This window comes from Nicotiana sylvestris, chromosome 2 (assembly GCF_000393655.2).
Source record: "Nicotiana sylvestris chromosome 2, ASM39365v2, whole genome shotgun sequence".
Taxonomy (NCBI): Eukaryota; Viridiplantae; Streptophyta; class Magnoliopsida; order Solanales; family Solanaceae; genus Nicotiana; species Nicotiana sylvestris.
The window spans coordinates 165,219,378-165,225,722 of NC_091058.1; positions in this window are offsets into that span (position 1 = coordinate 165,219,378).

Genomic DNA, 6,345 nt, shown 5'->3' on the forward strand with positions numbered 1-6,345 from the left:
AATATCAATGTTATTTCAGTTAATGTTAGGCTTACCTAGTTTTGAGACTAGGTGCCATCACGACTCCTTCGCAGGGATTTTGGGTTGTGACAAGTTGGTATCAGAGCTCTAGGTTCATAGGTTCTACGAGTCATAAGCAGGTTTAGTAGAGTCTTGCGGATCGGTACGGAGACGTCTGTACTTATCTTCAAGAGGCTACAGAACTGTTTGAAAATTCCAGTTCTTTCATTCTTTATTGTGCGATATTGATTTAGCTCTAAGTATATAACTTATGTTCCTTTATATCCACTCATGTATAATATTACTCTCGAAGTGTCTACTATGCGCCAGTGGTTTGTGATACTACAGGCGGGTTACGAGGGAGTCAGGGATGCTAAGACATTGTCTCAACGTGTTGTCCAGACTGAAGATACAGAGGTATTGATATACTATCCAATTGTTCATATGGAGGCGCAACGGTTTCCGGCATTTAGTTGATGAGTGCAAGCTTGGGAAGGTTTAATTGGTTGACTAGTCATCGCAATTGTGGCAAGGTCACGAGGTGGGTGTTGATTGAGGATAGTTGGTGGTATTAGAGTACCTTGTGATTTGTGTTGTACAAGCTATGAAGGTTAGTTTTGAGGATCATCAGATGATGTATTCTATGGCTTCGTGCCAAGTGGAGGAGTCTATTAGCGACATTCAGATTGTAGAGTCAGATTTATGTTAGTTTTGGCCTGAGGTATGTGTATATGTGGTATTGGTAGGTTCCCGAAATTTGTATATGACTAAGGTCTGAGATCTTGCACGGGATGATGTTGGGGTTTATGGTGTTTCTGTGTCATTAATGAATCTACATTTCAGTATCAAGGGGAGTCGGAGAAACAACTTCAGATTCACAGGAAATTTATTCAGCGTGAGTGTCGTGGTTGTGGCAGGACGGGGTGCTTCAGAGGAAAAGCGGTGGTTTATGAGCTTTTGGGCTACATGGTTATGTTAGGATCATATGTATTTGGGGCTTTAAATGGAGTTATTGCATATCGACTATCCGAAGAAATGGGTCAGTTCTGTGGTGTTGGGTCAGCTTGGCAATGGAAGTAATTGGTCCTTTTGAATAGGAAATTCCTTACTGGCATTTGTGGCAATGCTCTTGTATTGGACGATTTGTGTAACTCAGTCGAGTTAGGGAGGTGCAGTCCTGATGGCTTAGTTGCGTGCGGGAGGATCTCAGAGGGCTCTCGATGGTTTGGCAATGGCTTGAGTTGGCGGTCTACTATGGGCATAAGGAATATGTTGTACGTTGTTTTCTCATGAATGGGTATCAGAAATTAATAGGGTGTTGGCATTATCGGCTCTCATATGTGAGGGGTGTGTATCTTTGGAAAGGACCTTGAGTTTTGGTTTGCGAGTGCGTGGCTAGTAGCATGGTGATTACTAGGTTTTGAGGTTTTTGAGGTTCATGTCTTGTTACGCGACCGGAAATTCTATATGAGTGCTTCAACAGAATGATAGGGTGTGAGTGATATATCAGCCATTCGATTTGCGTAGTTGAGTTTGGGTATGGAAATTTTTGGTATTCCTGAGGTTTTGGGGCTAGATGCCCTCTTATGTGGACTATTTCCTGTTTGTGGATTGTGAAGAAACGTTGAGGATGAGGTAATTAATAGCAAGCATTATTGATAGGTTGTTGTGGATTTTTGGAAAGGATATTTACCTATTTGGAAATAATCAGGATTTGGGTTGGGGCTATTTGAAAGCTCAATGAGAATATGTATCTTGTATCAGGTCAAGTTTGTGTGCTCCTGTGAGATTGTCAGTTTGGTCATGCTATCAGAAAGAATGGATATTATTTGTGCCCTACCCTATGTTATGTGTTACTCCTTTATGTTATGCTAGGTGGTGAGGTTGTATGATTATTCCCCACGTATGTTGTAATTCTGTTCAGGCCTTATGGCAATGTGGGTGAGGTAGCCCTCGTGATGTTGACTTGCTCATTGCACCTTAGTTGTGCTTTCTTCTTTCATGTTTTATTACTTCTATTCATTTTATCGTAGTTTTATTTGTGCACTCTATTGTACTTGATAATAGTATTCATATGATCAGTGAACCCGAGCATTTTGGCTTGATGAGTATTTGGGAGCGGGCAGCACGCCGCAGCAGATGTTATGTGTGATACCCTTTCCTTGTGTTTATTCGGTGTTGTGTTTTCCCTCTGTGGGATGCTTTGATGGAAAAACTATACTTTTGTTGTCACACATGTTGTACTTGTTAGATAATTCTTCTACTTTGTTTTCCTTTATTTGTGCTACATAATTGAGTTATTGCTGGTTTGGTGTACGAACTGTGTAGTGTGAGAATCCGTGTGGTTCCATGATGAGTTGTTAGTTGGGCTGCTTGTATTGGCTGAGATGAGGTTCTAAGACCTGAGATTTGTACTATGGTATTGGGGGTGAGGAGTGTTTGGAAGTATGTGGTTGTTTCTGCTAAGAGTTGGGTAATGGCCCTTGGCAGGCAAGAGAGCTTCTTGACTTGTTAACTTCATGGACGACTATGAGTTCCTGCATGTTTATTTATCATGGGTAGTGTTGTGTAGGTCTGTAACTAGGTGATAATCAATGAAAAGTGTATTGCTCGCATCCAGGATGTTATTTGAGCAGCTATGGTGGTCAGAGGTTATTGCTTCGGGAATTTGAGTTGTGTGGAATAGCATGTGATTGTATTCTGGATTAAAATTTTGGCTCGATTCAGCTTGTTCAAGTTCATGTAGTGTGATGATGTGGGATTCGGGTCCTATGATGAATTTCAGATGTTGAGGTTTGGGTTATGTCCTAAGGGTATGGACTAAGGATGAGATGAGACCTTCAGTTAAGTTGCATTGTTAGTCCTACATAGGTTTGGGTGATGGGGGATCACCCCCAAGTGTTTGTATGGTGACTCATGCAATGGTTCGATGGCTTTGGAATAACTCGGGGTACATTCGAGGACGAACGTATGTTTAAGTGGAGGAAGATGTAATGACCCGACTGGTTGTTTTGAGCAATTGCATCCGGTTCGGTAGTTTGAGGTTACGAGCAGCTTCATATTATGTGTATCAACTTGCGTGCATGGTTGGATTCTGTTTCCGGATGAATCGGAGTCGAATGGGAAGAAGGAATCTAGTTTTGGAAGCTTAAGCGGTGAAAGTTTGACCAGAATTTGAATTTTGAGTAAACGGCCCTGGAATGAGTTTTGGATGATGTCAGTAGCTTTTTATGGTGATTTTGGACTTTGGTGTGGGTTCGGATTTGGGTTTGGAGGCCCTTAGGGTAATTTGAGGCATTTCGGCGAAAGTTGGAAAAGTTAAAGTTTGAAAAATGGAAAGGTTTGACTTATAGTTGACTTTTGTGTTATCGAGGTCGTAATGCGATTCTAAAAGTTGGAACAGCTCTATTATGTCATTTGGGACTTGCCTGTAAAATTTTGTATCGTTTGGAGTTGATTTGATATGGTTCGAATACTTGGTTGCAAGTCTAGAAGTTCTTGAAGTTCATAGTGATTTTCATGTATTTGGGCATCCGATTCGTGGTTCAAGAGGTTATTTTGGTGTTCCGATTGTGCAAGCGAGTTTGTGTTATGTATTCAGATTTGTGCGGGCATTTGGTTTGGAGCCTTGAGGGCTCGCGTGAGATTCGTATGCATTTTAGAGTGTTAGAAGAGGTTCAGTTGTGCAGGTGTTGCAGTTCTCGCATTTGCGAGGATTTCCATCGCATTTGCGATGCTGGGCTGGGGCAGGGGAGTTCGCAATTGCGAACAACGTCATCGCATTTGCGATCAGCAGATCCGCATTTGCGATAAACCTGTCGCTTTTGTGAACATCTCAGAGCTCACATTTGCGAGACTTAGGTCGCATTTGCGACCTGATCAGAGCTGGCCAGCCTTCGCATTTGCGATACTTATGTCGCATTTGCGAGATCGTATTTGTGATCCTGATGTCGTAAATGATACATCTGAGCCTGGTACTAAGATTCCCATTTCAGGACTTAGCTTCATTTTATCATATTTTGAACCCTAGGTCCGAGAGTGGGCTATTTAGAGAGAGGATTTTCATACCAAATCATTGGGTAAGTGTCTCTAATCAATTTCCAACTATATTTTGTGATTATATCTTAGATTTAACATCAAATTCATGAGAATCTAAAGGAAAATTTGGAAAAAATTGTGATTTCTTTCAAAAATGTAAAATGATGAAAATTTGGGAAAAATTGTGAAATCTTTCAAAAATGTAAAATGATGATTTAAAGGATTAAATAGTATCGGAATTGGATAATTTTTGTATGGGTAAACTCGTATCGGAATGGGCATTCGATTTTTGTAAATTTTATCGGGTTTCGAGGTGCGGGCACGGGGAGTTAACTTTTGTTGACTTTTTACAAATTGTATAAGAATTATAGTTTTATTAATTGAAATTGTTTTTTCTTACATTATTTGATGTATTCAAGTTGTTTTTGGCTAGATTGAGTCGAGCGTTGATGAATTGGTAAAGGAAAATCTAAATTGAATATTCAATTAGTCGGATTGAGGTAAGTATCTTGCCTAACCTTGTGTGGGGGACTTCCCCTTAGGATTTGAGTCTTGTATGCTAATTGTAGTCCGTGCACGCAAGGTGACGAGTGTGTGCTCGGACTTATTATTGAAAAATTTGCCTTTAGGGTTCTTAGGTCCTTATGTTCATTAAGTGAGAAGTTTTCCAATATGATTGGGTTTCCTAATTGTTTGTTTTACCTCTATATGCTCCATACGATGTTGTTAGCTTTCCTCTAACTCTTACTTGTTACTTGGCCCTTATTTGCCTTAATTGAAGTGATTGTTCTTCTTATTGTTTTATTATCTCTTAATTGTAAATTCTTCTATCACCCCGTGCATATAAGCCATGTGTCCAAATTGTTGTGGTTGCCGGTGTAATTATTCCATGCCTTATATGTTTTGTTGTTTGTAAAGGTTGTTGTGCTTCTTGGTTTTTCCGCAACTCTCTTGTTGTCGTGTACTCATACCCTTGGTAGTAAAAATCCTTGTGTTTGGGTTGTTGAATTGTTGTTGTTGTTGTTGATTTTAAACTATGTTTGGTTGTTGATATGTTGTGGGGGAATAAGGGAGAATTGATGTTGTCTGGTGGGATCGGATTGCATGCCGCAACAAAGAGTAATAAGGTGGACAAGTAGGATCGGGTTGTGCGCCGCAATAGGAGGAATGAGGGTGATATATGTTGAGGAGTAATAAGGGTAGACTGGTGGATCGGGTTGCACGCCGAAACAAGGAGTAATAAGGGTAAATGATCATATTGTTACTGATATGGTGATATAAATACTATTTACTCTTACTGTAATCGTTAAGGAGGAATAAGGGAGGATTGGTGGGATCGGGTTGCACGCTGCAACAAATATATACTATTTATTTTATTGTAATTTTTGAGGAGGAATAAGGGAGGATTGATGGGATCGGGATGCGCGCCTCATCAATGTATATATATGCTTATGTATTCCTCTTTGACTGTACAAATTATCCGATGGTTTTACATTTTATTTAGGATTTAGTTATAGCTGAATACTAAGAAGATCCTAGTTCATTTATTTAAGACTTGACAATTTGTATTTCGGGTTTCACTGAGTCGTGAAGATCGGGTTATTGGTATTGAGTTATTGACTTATCGTTGTTCCTTGGGTTCTTTCCCTGAAACTATTATTCTGGTGAAATAATTTTTAAAGTAAATTTACTACGTTGAAACATTTTTCTCCTGTCCCGTTAAGTTATTAGTAATATCGTGATTCAAAATAAAGGAATTTATACTACGATGCCTTGTATGACTTTTTAAATTTGAACTCGCTGTATTATATATATATATATATATATATATCACATTTCAGTAATTGTTATATTTTTTTATTCAATTAGTTTCTCAATTAAATTTTCTTAAACCGATAGGGGTTGTATTTTACTTAAAAAGGAATTTTTACTAAGTTTTAATTTATTTAATCCTATGTTAAAGGTAATAATTCATTCGATGCTGTATTTTAATTGAAAAGGGTACTTTTTTTATTCAAATGATTTCTAAAAACAACTTCATCTTTTCGTGCTGATTTCCTAATTGGTTTAGAAGCTATACTCTACTTTATGTTAGGTAAATGAGACTTCTTGAACTTCTTAATTGCATCTGTTACGGACATTATGTACTGAGTAACATGAGCATGTTGTCGTGCAAAGTGAGAAAGAAATATGTGGGCATAAGGTGTCGGGTGTACTAAAGGTTTGGAAATTGAGGTTATGGTATGAAACATCGAGGATTCGGAATTGTGTATCAGAAATGATGTGATTGATTGAGTTAACCTTGCT